Below are 27,317 nucleotides of genomic sequence, written 5' to 3' on the forward strand. Positions count from 1 at the left end.
GACTCGGTTATGCTCACAATGAACGCCCACAGAAGTTATTAATAACAGGTCGTGGATGAATGTTTGCGAAACAGGAAGGCTTACGGAGTTGTTTGAAATTATCACAAAAATCCCTACATTTGGGAAAAAAAACACATTAAGTACAATAGTTGAAGCACGATCCTTCAGGCAGAAATAAGTACACATGTACACCCCCCCTCCCCCCCCCCCCACGTGTACACCTACACCACTGCAAGCACAACTAGGCGAATACACAGATTCCTGAGCCTACTGTAGGCTCATGAATCTGTACATCAGTTGATTGACGGTTGAGAGGCGGGACCAAAGAGCCAGAGCTCAACCCCCCCCCCCCCCCGCAAGCACAATTAGGTGAGAACACAAGGCCAAGCGGACAGCGCTCGCTATAGTTACATCGCCCCAAAGGACCCGGGTTCGATTCCCATCTGAGGCAGAAATATATATGGAAAGTTTGCCCCCTCCGTTGTTATATTACTTTGACATAGTAAGTAGTAGTTTTACTACTAGTTATCACCGCCTTTACTACCAGTTATCACCGCCTTTACTACCAGTTATCACCGCCTTTACTACCAGTTATCACCTTTACTACCAGTTATCACCGCCTTTACTACCAGTTATCACCACCTTCACTACTAGTTATCACCGCCTTTACTACCAGTTATCACCACCTTTACTACTAGTTATCACCTTTACTACCAGTTATCACCTTTACTACCAGTTATCACCGCCTTTACTACCAGTTATCACCACCTTCACTACTAGTTATCACCGCCTTTACTACTAGTTATCACCACCTTTACTACCAGTTATCACCACCTTCACTACCAGTTATCACCGCCTTCACTACCAGTTATCACCACCTTTACTACCAGTTATCACCACCTTTACTACCAGTTATCACCGCCTTTACTACCAGTTATCACCGCCTTTACTACCAGTTATCACCAACTTTACTACCAGTTATCACCAACTTTACTACCAGTTATCACCACCTTTACTACCAGTTATCACCGCCTTTACTACCAGTTATCACCACCTTTACTACCAGTTATCACCACCTTTACTACCAGTTATCACCACCTTTACTACTAGTTATCACCGCCTTTACTACCAGTTATCACCACCTTTACTACCAGTTATCACCACCTTTACTACCAGTTATCACCACCTTTACTACCAGTTATCACCACCTTCACTACCAGTTATCACCGCCTTTACTACCAGTTATCACCACCTTTACTACCAGTTATCACCGCCTTTACTACCAGTTATCACCGCCTTTACTACCAGTTATCACCGCCTTTACTACCAGTTATCACCAACTTTACTACCAGTTATCACCACCTTTACTACCAGTTATCACCACCTTTACTACTAGTTATCACCGCCTTTACTACCAGTTATCACCGCCTTTACTACCAGTTATCACCACCTTTACTACTAGTTATCACCTTTACTACTAGTTATCACCGCCTTTACTACCAGTTATCACCGCCTTTACTACCAGTTATCACCACCTTTACTACTAGTTATCACCTTCTTTACTACCAGTTATCACCACCTTTACTACTAGTTATCACCGCCTTTACTACCAGTTATCACCACCTTTACTACTAGTTATCACCGCCTTTACTACCAGTTATCACCGCCTTTACTACCAGTTATCACCACCTTTACTACCAGTTATCACCTAGTAGTACAAAAGGCATCTGGGAGTCAGCAACACATCAATGTGGACGATCGAACAAATATAGACGTGATGGACAAAGTAAAAGAATTTTCTATATTCATTTTATAAAGTCTAGACAAAGAAAATTGTTAAAAACAAACTTAAAATATTCCTAGGCCTATTATAGCACGTATATGTACTATATTGGGCCTCAAAGAGCGAGTATTAGGCCTAGGGGGGGGGGGAATTAGGTTCGGTTTCAATAGCAACAAATAGAGAAACTTTTCCGGTTTGTCCAAATTCAGTGCAACAAAAGTCCAATTTTCAATTGGTCCATCACATCCAGATTTGTACCACCGACCTAAAACACCATACCTGATCAACCAGGTTGTGAATCATACGTTAGCCTGCGAGCAGCCGCGTCCAACAGCTTATAGTTGACCAGTCCAGCAACGAGGAGGCCTGGTCGACGACCGGGCCGCGGGGACGCTAAACCCCGAAAACCTCAAGGTAACTTGAAGGTAACCATCTGGCAAAGGCAAACAGTAAATAAAAGACAAACATTAAGTAAGTTAAGTAAGCTTTGCCAACCCCTAAGACAACCCCTCGATCGACTTACCAAAGGAAAGCAACATTACACGTCAGACAGACAAGAGACAGACAGACAAGAGACAGACAGACAAGAGACAGACAGACAAGAGACAGACAGACAAGAGACAGACAGACAAGAGACAGACAGACAAGAGACAGACAGACAAGAGACAGACAGACAAGAGACAGACAGACAATGAACTCACGTAAACAAGAATGACTAATAACACGCGCCGCCAACGTCACCAACCAGTTTCCATCCTTTCGTAAACACCGTAAAAAAAAGGTATATGCAGCATATAAAAAAAGACCCACTAGGACGCATGGGGAATTCAGAATCCGGTTGTCCCTTGACGTCACTACAGCTACGTCCGGAAATGTTGAGAATCAGACTACAACTGTGTGACCTTCAGGTGTGGGTGTGTATCCTCTGTCATGTGTGTGAGATTGTAAGGTGTGTTAAAATATATATATAACTTATATAAAAGATAATGTCTGTGTGATGTGGGAGGCTAGAAGCTTAGGGCTAGTCTCACCCAAATATGCAGGGTCTTCGGAATGGGTCTGCTAATAGAAATGTTTATGGGCAGCACAAAACGTCGACCAGACTGTGCGACACAGTGGTTGCCAGGATCAGATGGTAAGGCTCTGTATGACTAACCATCCTGTGTGATGGGGATTTTTAGCATCACGTAGCTAGTTTTGGACACACACTGTTGCTCCTCTTCATATAGGTTAGGTTAGCTAGTTCTTGACACACTGTACTCCCCTTCATATAGGCTAGGGAAACTACACAAATGCGGATGTACCTAAATGTGTTAATTACAAAAAAAAAATGTGTATTTTATTTGCTGGTATCATATCCCTCTTTTTTTTCTAACGTTGTCAGGTTCAGTTTCTTCAGTCGCTCTTCATAACCCCATCCCATGCAACTCCGGGACTAGCCTAGTCCCAAATTTCAGAACCTTTTCTAATTTTCTAATGTGTTTGTTTAGGTGGAGGCTCCATGATGGGGCTAAATACTCTAAGACTGGTCTCACGTAGGCATTATAAAGCGCACTGAATGCCTCCTTATTTAGGTTTCTGAATGACGTTCTAACTTTCGCCAGTGTAGAGTACGCTGCTGTCGTAATCCTATTTATATGTGCCTCAGGAGTTAGATTAGGTGTTACGTCCCCTCCCAGGTCCCTTTCTCAAATCGTCAGAGGAAGGTACATAAGAACAAAGGTAACTGCAGAAGGCCTATTGGCCCATACGAGGCAGCTCCTATTTATAACCACCCAAAGAAGGTAGTTTCCCTTCTGTCTACATCCATATGTTGGATAGGGCGGTTGTCAAGGATAACAGGCTTTCCTTTTGCAATGTACATCATGTTACTGAATCCATGCTTCATTGCACGGGTCGTAAATAGAATAAATTGGACGAGTTAGTAGTCGATGCTAATAGCCTTAGAAAATGTACACAAGATAAATTAAAAGTAGTGAAAAGAAAAGGTGTGATTGCAGTAAACTACCGAGAGTGGACACGAACACATCTAGTTAAGTACACCCACACAATACTCCCCTTTTTCGTGGGCCAGCCAGAGGCTTAGGGCCCGCGCAGGAATATCCCTGAAAAAAAAAAATACACCTACATGTTCTTAACCCGTATACAGAATTCCCTGAAGGGTCCTCCTATCCCTTCGTCCTCCCACACACACACACAACCTTCAGAAGGTCGGTGACCTTTGCGCAGAGGGCACAGGAAGCCTGAGCAATACAGAGGATGAAGAGACCTGAGCAACACTTTAGACCAGTGTCTGTATGTCGTAAGGCAGCCTACACCACCACTCCCCGACCCCTCCTTGAGGCTCGGGGTTGCCCAATAGCTCCCTTTTTTGTTTTTCGCTCGAAACGTTACAGTGGAAAGGATTTCGATACGTAAGAAACGCAAACAGTGCGGGGGAGGGGGCAGATTGCTCACGTAAGCGCTCAGGCAAGTACTCGCGTGAGCACTCAAGCAAATACTGCGCGCGAGTACTCTAGCATGCACTCCAGCAAGCACTGTGGAAGAGTACTCTCGCATGCACTCAAGCAAGCACTGTGGAAGAGTACTCTCGCATGCACTCAAGCAAGCACTGGAAGAGTACTCTCGCATGCACTCAAGCAAGCACTGTGGAAGAGTACTCTCGCATGCACTCAAGCAAGCACTGTGGAAGAGTATTCTCGCATGCACTCAAGCAAGTACTGGAAGAGTACTCTCGCATGCACTCAAGGAAGCACTGTGGTAGAGTACTTACACACACACACACACACACACACACACACACACACACACACACACACACACACACACACACACACACACACACACACAAAGGCAAGCAGTGCAAATGACTTATTGACTTTGAATACATTTATGTAGTGTATGAAATCGTGTCCCCAGTTCCTGCTCACAGAGTTTGCACCTGAAGTGCTCAGGATTGGGAGATTCGTCACCTGTAGCCACAGGTAACGGTAACCCAACCTGATCCTGGCAATCACTGTGTCGCACAGTCTGGTTGACGTTTTGTGCTGAGATTAACCAAATAGGAGTTTTTGTACAAGCGTTTTCAGACCATTGAAAGAGATTTCACTATCACATCAGAACAATAGGCTTCAACTTTGTTACATGCTAAATTGGTTAAAATGTTTGTACCATCACGATGAGCTATATTAGTGATAGATGGTACTAAACCCTTTGTTCCGTGCAGCGAGTAGGTTATTTATAACTGCTATCATGAGGTTATAATGACAGTATTATATCATTATAATGATACAATGCTATCCCTCGATCTTCCTGACGAAGTTTTCAAGTGTTTGGCAAATAGAATATATAAAAAATTTATAAAATTACCCCTCCGCCAGTGTTTCGAATGCACTAGTAGCTAGTTTTAGGACAGCTAGTTCAGTCATATGTTTACCCTAACACTGATAGAGTGTAAGTATTATTGATATAAAACCCGCAATGAGTCCTCTTAATGGTTGTAATAGGTGTAAATCCATTATGTTTACCAGTCCATAGAGGTTTCTGAAGACACCGCCACACCAGCCTATCTAACATCCGCTAATTTAGAATATTTGGACCCAACATGATATTTTGCTATTAGTTATAACACCAGTCTACGGGCTCACCATATCCCGTGCTACTTGGATCATTTTGTTCCAAGTAACGAATCTTAAACAACAACAACAAGATATTTTGCTAGAGCTGTAGGAGAAACGAGTCAAATACAACAAGTTCTCAACTTGATGGGATAATTTGTTACTTACTTACCAGAATAATTACGTTATTAAACATGTTTAATAACGTAATATTTTCCCCAGTTCCACACTATACTCAACAGGGTTCGTTATTATTAAATTTGCCTACAGGATTACATCAACTCCCTATGTCAAATAGGTTAATATATTGAAAAGCGGAGAAATATATGAAGTAGACATACTAGATGAAAAATAAATTGATTAGAAAGGCGGGGTCCAAAACCTAAAAGGCTCGATTCTGCAGATACAACTAGTAAATACAAATAGTAAATACACACACACACACCACATCTACAATTATCAGCGATTCATCTTACTCCGAAAGACCAATTATTGGGCTTCCCACAACGTGTTCAATTCTAAACGAAATTTACATACGGCAGAGGAAGCCAAATCGGAGCATCCGGCAGACCGAACCATTTCCGGAATCGTCTAGCTCCCTAATGTGCGCGCGCGCGCGCACACACACACACACACACACACACACACGCACTCCCTTTGAGGAGTGCACATACGTGCATGTCACTCTGAGGCGGACTTACATACGCCTCTAATATGCATACATACACACACACACACACACACACACACACACACACACACACACACACACACACACACACACACACACACACACACACACACACACACACACACACACACACACACACACACACACACACACACACTCACACACTCACACACTCACACACTCACACACTCACACACTCACACTCACACTCACACACTCACACTCACACTCACACACTCACACTCACACACTCACACTCACACTCTTGTCTTAGATATTCCTTGGAGGAGCACAGATAAATATCCTTAATGAGAATAGACATACCTACATGTGGTGTATCTAAAATCTCTCCCCTCGTCTACTCCTACACAGCTTCAGCTCCTGGAGCCTTATTCCTCGGATTCTGTAACATGATAAATTAATATGTGAATTAAGTCTCCTTCAATACTTACCTTCAAAACGTATATATATACGCACACGCACGCACCTCGTTCGATACGCAACTCTCTCTATGCCTACGCTGAAACATACGAACCCAAGCAACCGTCCTAACCTAGAGAGAGGTCGATGACGAGAAAACGTTAATAATACGGTGTATGATTTTTTCACAAACACGTCATATTTTGTAACGAGCGGGTTGATTCCGTAATAAATACGAGGTAACAGCCGAGAGGATACGGGATACCAGCACCCACCTTGAGGGAAACCTGGCCCTTGTATACAGGTATTTTAGTTTGCCTAATTCACAAGGTAAACTCGCAACTACTACCACCTCCCTCCTCCTCCTCGCGCGGTAATTACAGTCAAGAAAACTTGTTTGCTGGAGTGCCAGTGGTGCCAGGCCGTTCTGTTCTTTCATTAACGATGGCACAGCTGCCAAAATGGTGACAATGTCTCGTATCGATCGACTCTTGACCTATTGGGTCTTGAGCTGAACTCTGTAAATATTATTTAAATACGGGAACTTTTTTTTATTACACAGGTGGTTACAGGAACATTTTTATACAGGTGGGTACAGGAACATTTTTACACAGGTGGGTACAGGAACAGTTTTACACAAGAGGGAAAATGAACATTTTTACACAGGAGGGAAAATGAACATTTTTACAAAAGAGGGAAAATGAACATTTTTACAAAAGAGGGAAAATGAACATTTTTACACAGGAGGGAAGATTAAAATTTTTACACAGGAGGGAAGATGAACATGTTTACACAGGAGGGTAGAGTCACAGACGACTGCTGACTCCTATTAGCAGACTGAGAGCTTTCCCTTCCCATATAGCTCATGGTAAGCCTTATACCCACTATAGATTCCCCTGGAACACGATCCGCCAATCGTTTAAAAACCGATTCATTGCTGGGTAGACAGAGGCATAACAGTTTAGTAATGGCGCCAAGTCAATCCCCCCCCCCCCCGGCCAGGATTCGAACCTGGGCCAAATCGCTCCCGAAGCGCATGACGAGTGTCTTACCACTATATGCAGCCAGTCCTCAAAGGCCAAAATCCCCCCCCCCTGTTTATAAATGAAAAACGGTTTACACACGACTCACAACTGATGACGTTCGAACATTTCCCGAACAAAACTTCGCTGACGACCTCTGTTCGAATATCAACGCGGTAAATGCTTCACCCACGTACTACAAATACAAATAATCGCCAACAGAACCTAAACACCTAACCTAACCTAACCTAACCTAACCTAAACACCTAACCTAACCTAACCTAACCTAACCTAACCTAACCTAACCTAAACACCTAACCTAACCTAACCTAACCTAACCTAACCTAACCTAAACACCTAACCTAATCATTGCCTAAATATACACAATATGCAATATAAAACAAACATTAATTTCCATTTGAGAAAAAATCCTATTTTGAATGAACGTGCATGTTAAAACTGATGAATGCGTCTTTGGGATCGACCGCTGGATGGAATGAACATAAGACCGAAGCCGGGTTGCTAAATACCACATACTGTACTCGTAATGCAAGCTTTACCATATGATGCAGCAATTATGTATCATATGTGCGATTTAATTATATATATTGAGCTTGTAAAAACACATTATCTACCCTTCTAGAGTGTTCAACTCCACTTATGTACTGAGGCATCTGTAGTAAGTGCAGGAACTTCATGAAAAATAGCACATCAATAGAATGCAAACAAACTGAATGGGAATACATGCAGAGCAAGTAAACAACTATGTACGAAGACACACACAAAAAACAAGTTAGCGAGCAAGTGAACAAATCCACAAGGGCCGTGACGAGGATTCGAACCTGCGTCCGGGAGCATCCCAGACACTGCCTTAATCGACTGAGCTACGACAGGGTAAAAAAAAAAAAGAGTTGAAACCGAAATTCTACTGAACTTACTGGATCGAATCCTCGCAGGTTCGAATCCTCGTCACGGCCCTTGTGGATTTGTTCATTTGATGCATCACGTTAGTGTGATCTCTGTGTGTGATTAGCAAGCAGGGGATAAACAAGCAGGCAGATAGCAGAACACAAGGCAAGCAGGCAGATAGCAGAACACAAGGCAAGCAGGCAGATAGCAGAACACAAGGCAAGCAGGCAGATAGCAGAACACAAGACAAGCAGGAGGAGAGGCCCACACAAGCAGACCAAGAGACGAAGTGAGACACTACAGATATCTGTTCTCACAACGGGAATCTTGCTATCTTCTCAAGAATACATACAATCCTATCTATTCTTTGCCAAAAGGCAGCCAAAGTGACATGAACTTTAAAGTCACGAAAGACCTAAGACACTTAAGAACACTTGGCATTCACTTAAGAAGGAACGTCGAGAGAAGGTGTGATGTACTCTCTGGTCATGTTTTGTTTCTCAACGTTATTTTGAAGTGAATACAATGAACAACCGAGCGGGTTTTCTTCCTATTGGGGAGTGTTGTACATGCTGCTATGGCGGTGTGTCCACTCACAAGATGAGTGGCGCTGTCCAATAAACTTGCCCCTCGGGGCAAAATTTAAAAATTTAATGCAGTTTTCACCACACAATTGGAACTTTCGAGGAAATGTATATGTTTATCTCTCAGAATGTTTGGTAATATGTTTATTGTTTGTGATGTGTGTCTATGTATGTATTAACACGATGTACTGAACGGGGTGAGAATAGCTTAAGCTACCTCATCCCTTTGTGTGCATTTTACCTCAATAAACTTATTTCAATTTCAATTGGAACTTACTGCAATGCTACTCCGAGTACTTAACCTTAAATTATCACTGGTCGATTTATTCTCGTATTCATCTGCTTTATCGGTCGATATTTGGCGGTCTTGTATATATATTTCTTGCACTTCCTTCCTACATTTCTACATTTATTCCTCAATAAACATTCTTCAATTTAACTTTTCGATTTTCTTTCTACAACACTTTTCGTTTGTCAACACTTTATTCTCATTTACATCAGTTCCACTTGGTTTTTCAACACTTTCATCTCACTTTTTATACACACATTAATTACATATTCCAAGTTGCTAAACGATTTATCGGGTCGTATTCCGGGGGTTAAATTAGGATTAAGAACCTGCCCGAAACTCTATATGCGTGCTATAGGGTCGTATTCCGGGGGTTAAATTAGGATTAAGAACCTGCCCGAAACTCTATATGCGTGCTATAGGGTCGTATTCCGGGGGTTAAATTAGGATTAAGAACCTGCCCGAAACTCTATATGCGTGCTATAGTGGCTTTACAACAATGTAAAAACCCTTGTAAAGTGCATATAAATAACATAATTTACATTTACAACCCTTCGACATCAGTTTTGTAATAATCCATTATGTTTTTTCCAAGTGGCAGGCAAGGCAGCAGTTGTTACTTGAAATCGACCACCCTAAAGTGCACTTTAGGGTGGTCAGGGTGCACTTCTCTCACGCTAACTATAGTCATCTACACCCTCAGTCAAATTGATATTTGCAATCACGTCGTCCATGCAATCTGTCATCCATAAAGATGAATTGACAACATGAGCATTAAGAGAGATGTCAGTTGTCAAGATTACTCCCTCCCTCCACCCCCCCCCCCCCGCCCCGGACCATGAAATGTTCGAATTATCTCCTCGCGCGAATTGTTCGAATTAAGGCTTCATATGTCACCGGTAACACCGTTCCAATTGCTATTTCGGATGGCTATCTATCTTCCGTGAATCACAGAGAGACGGCGCCTGCCTGCCCACCCCCCCCCTCCTCACCCCCTTCCGTACGTACTTTTGTTCCGTCCAATTTAAAAAGCCCCCCCCCCCCCCTCACGTACCTATTTCCGCGTTTTTCTAACACTTTGGAAGATTATCCAACCGTGTCAGTATAAACCTATTTCCTTTCCTATTAACCTTATTTCCTTGACACACGCACATTGACTTTTCACCATTTCACCCCATTTCCTTTTTTTTTTGGTTTAATCTATTTCCTTCCCCATTCCCCCCCCCCATTACCTTCACCTGTCACCCATTTCCTTCTATTTTACACCTGTTTATTTCCATATTATTTACCTTTCCCTCCCATTTTCCTTCCCGTCCCACCATCACCCTTCCATATGTCCCATTTCTACTCCTCACCCCCCCCCCTCTCCCCACCTTCACCACCACATACCAGTGTCCCAATAACCCATTTCTCCACCTTTTCGAAATAGGATATATCCTTACACATCACCTACAGCGAAGCAAGACCCCCATATAACCGCATGAAATTATGCAAAAGAAGGGGGGAAGATAAAAAAACTTTATGACATTTTTCTCCCTTTCTATCTCCCTTTCTCTCTCTCCCTTTCTCTCTCTCCCTTTCTCTCTCTCCCTTTCTCTCTCTCCCTTTCTCTCTCTCCCTTTCTCTCTCTCCCTTTCTCTCTCTCCCTTTCTCTCTCTCCCTTTCTCTCTCTCCCTTTCTCTCTCCCCCTTTCTCTCTCCCCCTTCATCCGGCCCCCAGGGCCGGATGAAGTGTTTGCTAGGGTGCTTAAAGAATGCAAAGAGGAGCTTTGTGACCCACTGTCAACCATATTTAATAAATCAATAGAGTCAGGCAGAGTGCCAGAGTTTTGGAAAGTTGCTAATGTGATACCAATTTTTAAGAAAGGAGATAGATCACTTGCGTCTAACTATCGACCAATTAGCCTAACGTCTATTGTGGGAAAGTTACTCGAATCTATAATAGCAAATAAAATTCGTCTTCATCTTGAAAAACATAAATTAATAATTGAGTCGCAACATGGTTTTATAAATGGCTGTTCATGTTTAACAAATTTGTTATCTTTTTATTCTAGCATTGTTGAGGCAGTTGATAGTGGTAAGGATTGCGATGTTGTATACCTTGACTTTAGCAAAGCTTTTGATACAGTGCCACATGAAAGACTGATTAAAAAAATAGAGTCTCATGGTATTGGGGGTGCTATATTAAGCTGGATTAGGGCATGGCTATACCAAAGGAAACAGAGAGTTAGTATAAATGGAATCAAGTCAGAGTGGGAAAATGTTGTAAGTGGAGTGCCTCAAGGCTCTGTCCTGGGACCTCTGTTGTTTATAATATATATAAATGATTTAGATTCAGGTTTGAGTAGCAACATTTGCAAATTTGCCGATGATACGAAAATCGGTAGGGAAATTAATTCGGAGGAGGACTCACTATCACTTCAAGTTGATCTAGATAGGGTTTTGAAATGGTCAAAGGATTGGCAGATGCAGTTTAATGCTGATAAATGTAAAGTTCTGAGGTTAGGTAATGATGATAGAGTTACAAGATACGAGCTAGATGGTGTTGTGATTGCGAAGTCGGATTGCGAAAGGGATCTGGGAGTTATGATTAGTAAGAATTTAAAACAAAAGGATCAATGCATAAATGTTCGTAATAAGGCAAATCGGACACTTGGATTTATTAATCGCAGCGTTAGTAACAAGACACCTGGTGTGGTTCTCAAGCTATATCTTGCTCTAGTTAGGCCCCATTTAGATTATGCAGTTCAGTTTTGGTCGCCATATTATAGAATGGATATAAATTCACTTGAACGTGTCCAGCGTAGGATGACTAAGTTAATTCCCCAAATTAGAAATCTTTCATATGAAGAAAGATTAACAAAGCTTAAGTTGCATTCACTGGAAAGGCGAAGAGTTAGGGGTGACATGATAGAGGTTTACAAGTGGATGAATGGACATAACCGGGGGGATATTAATAGGGTATTAAAAGTATCAACACAGGACAGAACACGAAACAATGGATATAAATTGGATAAGTTTAGATTTAGGAAAGACTTGGGTAAATACTGGTTCAGTAACAGGGTTGTTGATTTGTGGAACCAATTGCCGCGTAACATTGTGGAGGTGGGGTCCCTCGATTGTTTCAAGCACGGGTTGGACAAGTATATGAGTGGGATTGGGTGGTTATAGAATAGGAGCTGCCTCGTATGGGCCAATAGGCCTTCTGCAGTTACCTTTGTTCTTATGTTCTTATGTTCTTATGTTCTCTCTCCCCCTTTCTCTCTCCCCCTTTCTCTCTCCCCCTTTCTCTCTCCCCCTTTCTCTCTCCCCCTTTCTCTCTCCCCCTTTCTCTCTCCCCCTTTCTCTCTCTCCCTTTCTCTCTCTCCCTTTCTCTCTCTCCCTTTCTCTCTCTCCCTTTCTCTCTTGTTGCTACCGGGGGTGTCATTGATTTAGTGGCTTCCGTTGGCAATTGCTCGGTGTGAAGGGGGTGTGGACGGGTCCAGGAGTGGAAGGGGAAGAAGAGAGTGATGGGAAAAAGGGAAAAAGAATAGGGAATCAGATGGGAAAAGGGACACTATAAACACGGAAGGGGGGGGTGACATTCATCCTACACGCGCCGGTCGCAAAATAATCTCTATTCCTTAGCATAAACAAGAGAGAGAGAGAGAGAGAGAGAGAGAGAGAGAGAGAGAGAGAGAGAGAGAGAGAGAGAGAGAGAGAAATATCCTTCACGCATTGACCCCACAATCATGTCTATTGCACGGGATAACAACAACCCTCTTCCATGTCCCCCCCCCACAACGAACCCTCCCACGCCCCCCCCCCCCCACGTCCCCCTCCCACCCCCCATTCCCCTGCACACCACGAACATGACCTAAATGTCGTCAAACATTCGTTCCTCAAAACAATTTCACACACACACACACACACTTATCTCAAGCTGCAAAACACCATATTATATATATATATATATATATATATATATATATATATATATATATATATATATATATATATATATATATATATATATATATACATACATACATACACACACACACCAATTGCTAGATATGATAGAGCCCAATAGGCTCAGGAACCTGTACACCTGTTGATTGACGGTTGAGAGGCGGGACCAAAGAGCCAGAGCTCAACCCCCGCAAGCACAACTAGGTGAGTACACCAAGCTGAAAGCCCCTTACATATCCCAAACTAAAAAAAAAATGATTTTCCTTAGATTCTGCTAAAATCAAATCCTCATCATGTTTACCGTACCTATCCTGGACTATATACCTATCCCATATCAATTAAATCGCTTTACATTCGTCCCATATAAACATCCAACTATCCCAGACACCATAAATCCCCCCCCCACCACCACCACCCCCCAACCTACCCGAGGTGGGGGGGGTGGGGAAAAAAAGACATTCGAACCCCACCCATAAATTCCTTGACTCGTACCAATAATACAGGACACAAAAAGGAGGAAAAGAATTGCTCCTCACCGTCCCTAGTGGACCCCAAAAAAGCACCCGAGCCCCACAACAGTCGCATCCCTACACTCCTACGAAATTGAGCAATTTCATAAAAAAAAAAACAATTTATTGTGAAAAAAGTATATAAAAAAATCCTTCTACTGACGTTGTCATTGACATTATAGTTCCTCTCTTATCCCCCTGCACCCCATCCCCCTTCCCCCACCCCACAATTCATCCCCCCCCCTTTAAGGTAAGATTAATGATTCCTGTTAGAATCATTAATCATACCCTTTCGGTCATATTCAACAATATATATATATATATATATATATATATATATATATATATATATATATATATATATATATATATATATATATATATGTCGTACCTAGTAGCCTGAACGTACTTCTCAGCCTACTATGCAAGGCCCGATTTGCCTAATAAGCCAAGTTTTCCTGAATTAATATATTTTCTCTAATTTTTTTCTTATGAAATGATAAAGCTACCCATTTCATTATGTATGAGGTCAATTTTTTTTATAGGAGTTAAATTTAACGTAGATATATGTCCGAACCTAACCAACCCTACCTAACCTAACCTAACCTATCTCTATAGGTTAGGTTAGGTTATGTAGCCGAAAAAGTTAGGTTAGGTAGGTTAGGTAGTCGAAAAACAATTAATTCATGAAAACTTGGCTTATTAGGCAAATCGGGCCTTGCATAGTAGGCTGAGAAATGCGTTCTGGCTACTAGGTACGACATAAATTATATATATATATATATATATATATATATATATATATATATATATATATATATATATCATACCCTTTTGATTAAGGGTATGATTAATATCATATTATATATATATATATATATATATATATATATATATATATATATATATATATATATATATATATATATATATATATATATGTCGTACCTAGTAGCCAGAACGCACTTCTCAGCCTACTATGCAAGGCCCGATTTGCCTAATAAGCCAAGTTTTCATGAATTAATTGTTTTTCGACTACCTAACCTACCTAACCTAACCTAACCTAACTTTTTCGGCTACCTAACCGAACCTAACCTATAAAGATAGGTTAGGTTAGGTTAGGTAAGGCTGGTTAGGTTTGGTCATATATCTACGATAATTTTAACTCCAATAAAAAAAAATTGACCTCATACATAACGAAATGGGTAGCTTTATCATTTCATAAGAAAAAAAATAGAGAAAATATATTAATTCAAGAAAACTTGGCTTATTAGGCAAATCGGGCCTTGCATAGTAGGCTGAAAAGTGCGTTCTGGCTACTAGGTACGACATTATATATATATATATATATATATATATATATATATATATATATATTATATACCCGTCGGTGGGTATATTCCTTTACAAACATTTCCCCCCCCCCCCACTGAAGGCAGAGTAAGCACTCCCCCCCCCCCCCTCCAAACTGAGATTCACAGGCTCCACAGGTATAATCAGCCTCCCACCTTTCATCAACATAAATTGATGCCATCAATTCCAGCATCGTCGCTACTATTGGTACCTTGACGAGACCGGAACTACCGCGTGACCACGTAACTAATTACCGGAAACGTTTAAGTGGATGGAGGGATGTAACCTCGCTCCGTCAGGGGGCCCAGTCGATCCTCACCCGGTTCGTCAGGGGGTCCCTTGTCGAACTAGGTGAGTAAACACAAACACACACACACGGGAAGAATGCTTAAGACTTCAAGAGGACCTGGACAAGCTGAAGGAATGGTCGAACAAATGGATGTTAGAGTTTAACCCAAGCAAATGTAATGTAATGAAGATAAGTGTAGGGAGCAGGAGGCCAGATACAAGGTACCATTTGGGAGATGGAATTCAAGAGTCAGAGAGAGAAAAAGACTTGGGGGTTGATATCACGCCAGACCTGTCCCCTGCAGCACATATCAAGCGGATAACATCAGCGGCATATGCCAGGCTGGCCAACATACGAACGGCATTCAGAAACTTGCGTAAAGAATCATTCAGAACTTTGTATACCACATATGTCAGGCCAATCCTGGAGTATGCAGCCCCAGCATGGAGTCCATATCTAGTCAAGGATAAGACCAAACTGGAAAAGGTTCAAAGGTTTGCCACCAGACTAGTACCCGAGCTGAGAGGTATGAGCTACGAGGAGAGACTACGGGAATTAAACCTCACTTCGCTGGAAGACAGAAGAGTTAGAAGGGACATGATCATCACATTCAAGATTCTCAAGGGAATTGATAGGGTAGATAAAGACAGGCTATTTAACACAGGGGCATATGCACTAGGGGACACAGGTGGAAACTGAGCGCCCAAATGAGCCACAGAGATATTAGAAAGAACTTTTTTAGTGTCAGAGTGGTAGACAAATGGAATGCATTAGGAAGTGATGTGGTGGAGGCTGACTCCATACACGTGTAGATATGATGTTTCAAGTGTAGATATGATAGAGCCCAATAAGCTCAGGAACCTGTACACCTGTTGATTGACGGTTGAGAGGCGGGTCCAAAGAGCCAGAGCTCAAACCCCGCAAGCACAATTAGGTGAGTACACACAGGGGGGTTTGGTAGCCTGGTGGATAGCGCGCAGGACTCGTAATTCTGTGGCGCGGGTTCGATTCCCGCACCAGGCAAGAAACAAATAGTCAAAGTTTTTTTTCACCATGAATGCCCCTGTTACCTAGCAGTAAATAGGTACCTGGGAGTTAGTCAGCTGTCACAGGCTGCTTCCTAGGGTGTGTGTGTTGTAGAGAGAAAAAAAATAGTAGTTAGTAAACAGTTGATTGACAGTTGAGAGGCGGGCCGAAAGAGCAAAGCTCAACCCCCGCAAACACAACTAGATGTACACACACACACACACACACACACACACACACACACACACACACACACACACACACACACACACACACACACACACACACACACACACACGACACACAAGGAGTGTACTGCCAAGTAGGCCAATTAGGCCCAGAGTTCGTTTGAAATCATTACAGAGCTTTACATCCTATGACTGTTAATCCTGTGAAATGAACGGTCCGGTGGCGAGCACTGAGGACACTTAAATGTAGGGAGTCCCCGTTAGGGGGGGTGATAGACGGTGGGAAGGGGCGGTTGGAAGGGACCGGGGGGGGGGGAAGGGGGGGCGGAAAGTGAATTGGGGGGGAGGGTTGCTAGGGGCGGGAAGGGTGAGGATGAAGGGAGGAGGGGTTGAAGGGTGGGGCAGGGGAGGGGGTTAAAGAGACGGGGCAGGGGAGGGGGTTAAAGAGACGGGGCAGGGGAGGGGGTTAAAGAGACGGGGCAGGGGAGGGGGTTAAAGAGACGGGGCAGGGGGGTTAAAGAGACGGGGGAGGGGGTTAAAGAGACGGGGGAGGGGGTTAAAGAGACGGGGCAGGGGAGGGGGTTAAAGAGACGGGGCAGGGTGGGGGGGGGGGAAGTATGGATATATACACATCGATAGGTATAAATACAGAAATTTATATATACACCGGAGAAAGTATACATCGCCATATATACAGTCCCACAGGGGTATATGTGCACAGTCCAGGGGTATACACCAGTATACACACTGCCATATGGATATAAATGCTCTGGCAGGAATATACACACGATAGGTGAGGCTTCATTCTGTGTATATTTGTTGCGAGTTTAACACTTAACTGTATATACGTGATTGCAGTATGTCTGCAGGTTAGCTAAGGTTAGGCAAGGAAAAGCTAAGCTAGGAAAAGCAAGGCTAGGAAAAGCTAGGCTAGGAAAAGCTAGGCTAGGAAAAGCTAGGTTAGGAAAAGCTAGGCTAGGAAGTGCAAGGCTAGGAAGATCAAGGCTAGGAAGATCAAGGCTAGGAAGATCAAGGCTAGGAAAAGCTAGGCTAGGAAAAGCTAGGCTATGAAGAACAAGGCTAGAAAAAGATATACTATAGGTGGGGGTCACATTTACAACCCTTTCTTTCTTATATATACCTATCCAATACATTTTTGAACCTGTCAAAACTCCATTTTTTTCTGAATACTACTACGTGAGAACCTATCCAGCGCATCCGTATCGCCCTAAGTCCACTATGTACTACGCCAGTACTATGAGAGTACTATCTATCCTACCACAAAATATATCGAGCTTGGACCCATTGTGGCGGGGATCTAGCCCTCCCCCTTCCCATCCCATCCATTCTAGCCCATATCCACGAGATTCAGAAGTACACCGCTCTACAATATACATCTACAATATACTCTACACTATACATCATACATCATGCGACCAGGGCGCATCTGGTCGTCTTCATCCTTGGCTAGGGGGATGGATTAATCCCTTCTACCAGCAACTTGCCATCCCTGGTGGGTCCTATACTATCCATTGATTGCCAGATTATTGACTTTCTGCATGACTGCGTATGTACGTTTATATATACAAATGTGTATGTATATGGGTGTACATGTGTATTTACAGGGACATTAGGCATATATGTTTGTACCTAGTAGCCAGAACGTCGTACTCGGCCTACTATGCAAGGCCCGATTTGCCTAATAAGCAAAGTTTTCCTGAATTTATATTTTTTCTCATTTTTTCTTATAAATAATGAAATGGTCAGATTTATCATTTCATAAGTTAATTTGTTGAAATTTAAGTTAAAACTAACGTAGATATATGACCGAACCAACCTTACCTAACCTAACCTATCTAAACCTAACCTAAACTAACACAGCTAAGTCAATAATTTATGTTCCTAATATAATATAATAATAATAATTCAAATAAACTAATTGGAAACAATTTATTGAAAATAAAGAAAATCACTCCGCCTTATTAAGCAAATCGGGCCTTGCATAGTAGACCAAGAAGTGCGCTCTGGCTACTAGGTACGACATTTATATATATATATATATATATATATATATATATATATATATATATTAGTATATTTTGGTAGCAGTCTTTCCTGTAGACATATATTATTAAATATGACCGAAAAAGTAAGATTAATAATTCTAACACGAATTTTCTCAATCTTTCGTACATTATGCTTCACTGTTGGAGGTAAATCAAAAATCACTTCTCCAAAATTCATTTTTATTTCTAGTCTGACGCGACACGGGCGCGTTTCGTAAAACTTATTACATTTTCAAAGACTTCACAAATACACAACTGATTAGAACTTGCGTTTCCCTGATTTTATATCTACATTTGAGTGAGGTGGGAAGGGTGATGTGGCATTACATTTGAGTGAGGTGGGAAGGATGATGTGGCATTAACACAAGACAGAACACTAGAGGATATTAATAGGGTATTAAAAGTATCAACACAAGACAGAACACGAAACAATGGGTATTGAATAGAAGTGTTTGTAGAAAGCCTATTGGTCCATATTTCTTGATGCTTCTATATTGGAGCGGAGTCTTGAGGTGGGTAGAATATAGTTGTGCAATAATTGGCTGTTGATTGCTGGTGTTGACTTCTTGATGTGTAGTGCCTCGCAAACGTCAAGCCGCCTGCTGTCGCTGTATCTATCGATGATTTCTGTGTTGTTTACTAGGATTTCTCTGGCGATGGTTTGGTTATGGGAAGAGATTATATGTTCCTTAATGGAGCCCTGTTGTTTATGCATCGTTAAACGCCTAGAAAGAGATGTTGTTGTCTTGCCTATATACTGGGTTTTTTGGAGCTTACAGTCCCCAAGTGGGCATTTGAAGGCATAGACGACGTTAGTCTCTTTTAAAGCGTTCTGTTTCGTGTCTGGAGAGTTTCTCATGAGTAGGCTGGCCGTTTTTCTGGTTTTATAGTAAATCGTCAGTTGTATCCTCTGATTTTTGTCTGTAGGGATAACGTTTCTATTAACAATATCTTTCAGGACCCTTTCCTCTGTTTTATGAGCTGTGGAAAAGAAGTTCCTGTAAAATAGTCTAATAGGGGGTATAGGTGTTGTGTTAGTTGTCTCTTCGGAGGTTGCATGGCTTTTCACTTTCCTTCTTATGATGTCTTCGATGAAACCATTGGAGAAGCCGTTATTGACTAGAACCTGCCTTACCCTACAGAGTTCTTCGTCGACTTGCTTCCATTCTGAGCTGTGGCTGAGAGCACGGTCGACGTATGCGTTAACAACACTCCTCTTGTACCTGTCAGGGCAGTCGCTGTTGGCATTTAGGCACATTCCTATGTTTGTTTCCTTTGTGTAGACTGCAGTGTGGAAACCTCCGCCCTTTTCCATGACTGTTACATCTAGAAAAGGCAGCTTCCCATCCTTTTCCGTCTCGTAAGTGAAACGCAGCACGGAACTCTGCTCAAATGCCTCCTTCAGCTCCTGCAGATGTCTGACATCAGGTACCTGTGTAAAAATGTCGTCAACATACCTGCAGTATATGGCCGGTTTCAAGTTCATGTCGACTAAGACTTTTGCTCGATGGTACCCATGTAGAAGTTTGCAAACAGGACACCTAGGGGAGAACCCTAGGCCAAGAGATGGCTTCCTGAACCTTGCAGGAATTAACCTCACTGAGGACCAAGTCACTCTCCTAAATCTGGGCATAAACTGTCATGTTATGTCCAGACCGAGTGAAATGGCCCGGAAAGTGGAGTTGGAAATTCTGTTGGACGACATATTCGACCTCGAGACACAAAAGAAGGTCACTACCAAAGATACCTTACAAGCAGAACTTATTGCAGAAGGAGGAAAGAATCGAGGCAACTACAGAAGCACCATACTGTCCCCCGAGCTTAGAGCGGCAGCTAAAAGCCTTCGTGAGAACAAGGAGATAGTTGTCAGGAGAGGTGACAAGTCGCCAATATATGTCATTCTTAAAAAAGACGAATATCTGGCGAAAATGAACATCATACTCTCTGACCAAACTAAGTTCCAAAGGGTAACGAAGGACACTACAGCCGAATTAAAAGCAAAGGTCAACAAACTGATCGAAACTGTGAACGCCAAGAAATCCGGACTCCACCTGCCAAAGATCATTGGGGAATATAAACCTGGATATGCGTATGGAAATGTCAAAACGCACAAGCCTGGAAACCCACTTCGGCCAATCATTAGCCAGATACCCACACCCACGTACAGATTGGCGAAGCGACTCAACGGCCTGCTGACTCCTTATGTTCCTTGCGCCTTCAGCCTGAAGTCTCCAAAGGAATTTGTGGACTTACTGCGGGGCGCACGGGCCACAGGGATAAGAGCCTCGTTGGACGTAGAATCGCTGTTTACCAACGTACCTGTGGACGAGACAATCGGAATGATAGCCGACAGAGTGTATCGTGATCCAGCCTGTACTCCTCTTGACATGCCAGAAAGTATTCTGAGGAAACTACTCCAAGCTTGTACTAAAGAGGCACCCTTCTTGAGCCCGGATGGGCACATGTATAAGCAAGTAGATGGGGTCGCCATGGGTTCTCCCCTAGGTGTCCTGTTTGCAAACTTCTACATGGGTACCATCGAGCAAAAAGTCTTAGTCGACATGAACTTGAAACCGGCCATATACTGCAGGTATGTTGACGACATTTTTACACAGGTACCTGATGTCAGACATCTGCAGGAGCTGAAGGAGGCATTTGAGCAGAGTTCCGTGCTGCGTTTCACTTACGAGACGGAAAAGGATGGGAAGCTGCCTTTTCTAGATGTAACAGTCATGGAAAAGGGCGGAGGTTTCCACACTGCAGTCTACACAAAGGAAACAAACATAGGAATGTGCCTAAATGCCAACAGCGACTGCCCTGACAGGTACAAGAGGAGTGTTGTTAACGCATACGTCGACCGTGCTCTCAGCCACAGCTCAGAATGGAAGCAAGTCGACGAAGAACTCTGTAGGGTAAGGCAGGTTCTAGTCAATAACGGCTTCTCCAATGGTTTCATCGAAGACATCATAAGAAGGAAAGTGAAAAGCCATGCAACCTCCGAAGAGACAACTAACACAACACCTATACCCCCAATTAGACTATTTTACAGGAACTTCTTTTCCACAGCTCATAAAACAGAGGAAAGGGTCCTGAAAGATATTGTTAATAGAAACGTTATCCCTACAGACAAAAATCAGAGGATACAACTGACGATTTACTATAAAACCAGAAAAACGGCCAGCCTACTCATGAGAAACTCTCCAGACACGAAACAGAACGCTTTAAAAGAGACTAACGTCGTCTATGCCTTCAAATGCCCACTTGGGGACTGTAAGCTCCAAAAAACCCAGTATATAGGCAAGACAACAACATCTCTTTCTAGGCGTTTAACGATGCATAAACAACAGGGCTCCATTAAGGAACATATAATCTCTTCCCATAACCAAACCATCGCCAGAGAAATCCTAGTAAACAACACAGAAATCATCGATAGATACAGCGACAGCAGGCGGCTTGACGTTTGCGAGGCACTACACATCAAGAAGTCAACACCAGCAATCAACAGCCAATTATTGCACAACTATATTCTACCCACCTCAAGACTCCGCTCCAATATAGAAGCATCAAGAAATATGGACCAATAGGCTTTCTACAAACACTTCTATTCAATACCCATTGTTTCGTGTTCTGTCTTGTGTTGATACTTTTAATACCCTATTAATATCCTCTAGTGTTCTGTCTTGTGTTAATGCCACATCATCCTTCCCACCTCACTCAAATGTAATGCCACATCACCCTTCCCACCTCACTCAAATGTAGATATAAAATCAGGGAAACGCAAGTTCTAATCAGTTGTGTATTTGTGAAGTCTTTGAAAATGTAATAAGTTTTACGAAACGCGCCCGTGTCGCGTCAGACTAGAAATAAAAATGAATTTTGGAGAAGTGATTTTTGATTTACCTCCAACAGTGAAGCATAATGTACGAAAGATTGAGAAAATTCGTGTTAGAATTATTAATCTTACTTTTTCGGTCATATTTAATAATATATATATATATATATATATATATATATATATATATATATATATATATATATATATTATATATATATATATTATATATATATAAAATTTAGTTTTTTACCACAGCCGACTTATCCTTGTGAATTTTCAGGAACACCAAACCGGCCCACAACAACCAAGCTGATCAAAACAACTTCACACGTTATCCATCAATAAAATCATTTTTTTGTTTTGTTTTGTAATATTTTCGTACCATTCACCAGTTTCTGTTAACCTTAAAACCTGGAAACCTTAACAATGTTGCCAAGTACCACTAGACCCACGAGTATAAAGCGCGCCCTGCTGCTTTCCTATAAACACACTAACACAATCCCTTATAATTTTTGTATACACTATACAAATATCTACATCTAAAACCCCCAGATATACTGAAATAACCCCCCCCCCCACCATCCAATAAAAAAAATACAAATGTTGTTTTGAATTGAGAGAAACGACGTGGCGAGATCTGGCAACTCCACCTTCCTGCCCTCAGACATAAACAATGCGTCATAGGGGGCCCTCCTCCGCCCCCCCCCCCACCGGAGTCCACTCACCCGTAGTGCCTTTTAATTCATGGCGGTTGTGAAGGTATTTAAGTAAGGTAATTGGTGACTTATTTCCGTATGGGAATTACTTATACAGATTATTATTTTTTTTTTTACAAATATTGATTGCATACTTACCTGATTTCCCTTTTACAAAGCCATACACACTGATTTCAGAAATTGGGAATCCAGATTTGTTTTCAGATAATGATTTCAGAAATCAAATCCAGCGCTTGGGGGGGGGGGGGAAGGGGAATAGCGTTTCTGATCTACATGATTTACAGTGCTAGTTACCCTACACCTCCCCCCCCCCCCAATCCCTTCTCGACACTCAGGATAGCCTGATTGTCAAGCTATCGGCTAGTGGCGACGGTAGCTTACCCCCCACCTCCCCCCCCTCCACCTCGACCCCCCATTCGTCATCATTCATCACAACAATAACACTCAATAAGCCTTCCACCCTACGCCTCGAGGTTTATAACCATTGAAGGACTTGTTCACAGCCTCTCTCGACCCTTCTCTTCCCCCCCCCCTCCCTCAACCCCCCCCCACTTTCTCTCACGTCCCCCCTCCTTCCCCCTTTTCCCCTACCTATTTAACTCGGCCCGCAAGACTGAGTCTTCCTGGAAAGAACTACACATGACAAGGGAAAAGATTTAAGTTTCCTATACTCGTTAACCAAAATAAGGCTGCCACCTACACCCCCTTTCCCTTCCTTATCCATACCTCATTCCCATCCCTTTCATAACCTCCCCTCCCCAATCTCTTTTCCTCCCCCTATCCCATTTCTCCTCCACTCGCTCAATCCCTTCCTGAACCCCCCCCACTCCCTCTCTCATTCCTAAATCCACCCGCTCCCCCTCCCTATACACCCCTATTCCCGCTTTTGGCTTGCCGGAACACAGACGAGAAAGAGCTTTCGATTTTAACTGGTAAACACGTATTATGGTGGCCCAGTTCCTCAGTCAGTCAGTCACTTCGTGTTACGCAAGGTGTGGTAAAGATCCTTATTTCGTAGTGTTTTTTTTGTCGTGTATTTTGCGTCTTTTACGCGAATTAAATTATGGCGGCTACCGTGACTCTACTTTCCTGGAAGAAACAGAGGTATAGAGCTTTTAATGTTGTTTGGGGGGGAAGGGGGGGGGAGAGGTGGGGGGAGGGGGGGAGAGGCAGGGGGAGGGGGGGAAGAGGCAGGGGGAGGGGGGAAGAGGCAGGAGGAGGGAGGGAGAGGCAGGAGGAGGGAGGGAGAGGCAGGAGGGGGGGGAAAAGGCAGGAGGGGGGAAGAGGCAGGAGGGGGGAAGAGGCAGGAGGGGGGAAGAGGCAGGAGGGGGGAAGAGGCAGGAGGGGGAAAGAGGCAGGGGGGGGGAAAGAGGCAGGGGGGAGGGAGGGAACTAGAGAAAAATTATAGAGGAAGGTATAGACAGGGAGCTAGAGGCCAAGCTATAGAGGACGTTACAAATGAGATTAGAAATCACCACAAAGGACATCTTAGATAAGGAAGTCGAAAAAAACAAAACAAAACTTTGCCTTGCACGATAAAAAGCATTAAGGACGACATTTCAGTGTGGTGTCATAATCATTCTCGCCTCTAATGTTCCAACAAACGATATCTAATTTATTTTGTAGCTGGGTTAAAAATTACTATTCAGCTTTTCCCCGAAATTTTCGATAAGCCTTCCCAGAGCCGGGCAGAAATTTCCTAAGTTTAATTATTCGTAAGAAAATTATTAGTTTTTCTTCTTTAACATCATTAGTGGATTACTCACATTGGTACAAATCATCATTTATATTGCAATTGCTTTAATTATAATTATTTTGAATTATTAATTATAATTTATATTGTCACCTATATATATTCAAGATCTATTAAATGAATGATAATCATTCCATTCAAAATAATACTAATATAAGTGATGCTGAATAATATAAATATAGAATCCTAACATTGCTTTAGACAGCTATATAAATCGGTCCGGTTTTAGCTTAAAAATGTCAACAGACTTTAATATAATTAGTCCAGAATTCAGGAAACTGCCGAAGATCTATTGACTCATACAGCTATTTATGATATTCACACAAGAAAGTATTCATATACATGTCTAGCCTTCGCTTGAAACAATCCGATCGATCCAACTTCTGTTATACTCCGCAGATCAACAACCGTGGTTCCAATTAACCAGTATTTACCCAGGGCGTTTCAAAATCTAAACTTGTTCAATTGATTGACATTATTCTCCATGATCTAATTTGGGGTTAAGGTATTTAAGCTCTTTTGACTGATATTCCTCCTCTCTTAGTCTATATCCTGTCATCCATTGATAGATATATATATATATATATATATATATATATATATATATATATATATATATATATATATATATATATATATATATATATATATATATTTGTGTCATGTCGTAAGTCTTCTTCTTTCTAGAGAATGCAGGTTAAGCCTATTATCCTTTCTTCATAAGGAACGTTTCTGTAATTCCGTTTATAGAAACGGAATTATAGAATTATACGGACGTTTGTCATCCTATTCTGAACGCGTTCAAGTGAATTAAACTCCATTCTATAGTATGGCGACCAAAGCTGAACTGCATAATTCAAGTACGGCTTGACAAGGACCTATTATTTTTTTTTTATGGATCAAGTATTCCGTAACTTTAACGTTTTATTGCGTTTATAGTCCCAAATATTTTCATAATGATCTAGCAATAGATCGAGAAAGCATTTACGGTTCCCTCAGAAACTTGTAAATTAAATCAATAGAATAACGACAACCGGCTGCCTTTAGATCTCCATCCCCTCCCTCCCTCTCTCCCTCTCCCTCTCTCCATCCCCCTCCCTCCCTCCCTCCCTCTCTTTTTCCAAAATAACAAAAAAAAAAAACACAAATGGCTTTGTACCGGCATGCGATTATTTTTCCCAGTACTGAGGGAGTCGGTGACAGTATTTTCTCAGTAGTTGTGCTCGCTATAGGACAGACAAGAGCTAAGCTAGGATGATTATACGGCCCTTTGAAGGGATACGAGGACAAGGAGCTTGATATATGAGGTCGTCTTGCACCCTCCGGGAATCGAACGTCAATCCTGCAAGACGGCAGGGCAAGGCGGTTGATGTACCGACAAGACCGGATGGACGAAAGACAAAATGCTTGATTGATTGATCTTGACCAGACCACACACTAGAAGGTGAAGGGACGACGACGTTTCGGTCCGTCCTGGAAAATTCTCAAGTCGACTTGAGAATGGTCCAGGACGGACCAAAACGTCGGAGATGGTTGGACTGAGTGTGGTCTTTGGCCGTATCGATCCCCGCGGCAAGATGGAAGCTTTTGGGCAACGTCTCCTCCTTTCATCTAATGCCTCTTTCGCCTAGCTGTAAATATTGGTACTTTGGAGTTTAACCTCGTAGTGACATCGTAGTTACAAGTGTCTCTGGGTCTCAAGTGAATAAATAAATAAAGTGTGAATAAGATGTTACAGGGGGGGGGAGGGAGTTAAGATCATATGTTCTCATAAGTCAGCAATTACAGGGGAAGAGTTCCAAGAATATGCTCTTGTTAACAAGGTGTTCCTGAGGTGACTAGGTTGATGATTGATGAAGCCACCCAAGTGGTGGCACGGGCATGAATAGCCCGTTAGGTGACTAGGTGTCACGTCACGTCGTAAAACAGGTGAATGTCACATTCTGGCAATGACTCCTTCAGACCACCTGACACTACTACCAGAAAACGAAGAAACGACTTCGGTTGAGGGACCGCTCCTGTGCCAGGGAAGCTACGGGCTCACCATAGCCCGTGCTACTTGGAACTTGTTCCGAGTAGCTGAATCTATAACAACAACATTCAGTTGACATCACACGAGGTTTAGCCCCCAAAGAACCAATATTTACAGCTAGGTGAAAGAGGCATTAGGTGAAAGGAGGAGACGTTGGCCAAAAGCTTCCGTCCTGCCGCGGGGATCGAACACGCGATCCTGGGTTGTGATCCGACATCTTAGCCCCTGCATGTGTGTATTCACCTAGTTGTGTTTGCGGGGGTTGAGCTATGCTCTTTCGGCCCA

This window comes from Procambarus clarkii, chromosome 47 (genome assembly GCF_040958095.1).
Source record: "Procambarus clarkii isolate CNS0578487 chromosome 47, FALCON_Pclarkii_2.0, whole genome shotgun sequence".
Classification (NCBI taxonomy): Eukaryota; Metazoa; Arthropoda; class Malacostraca; order Decapoda; family Cambaridae; genus Procambarus; species Procambarus clarkii.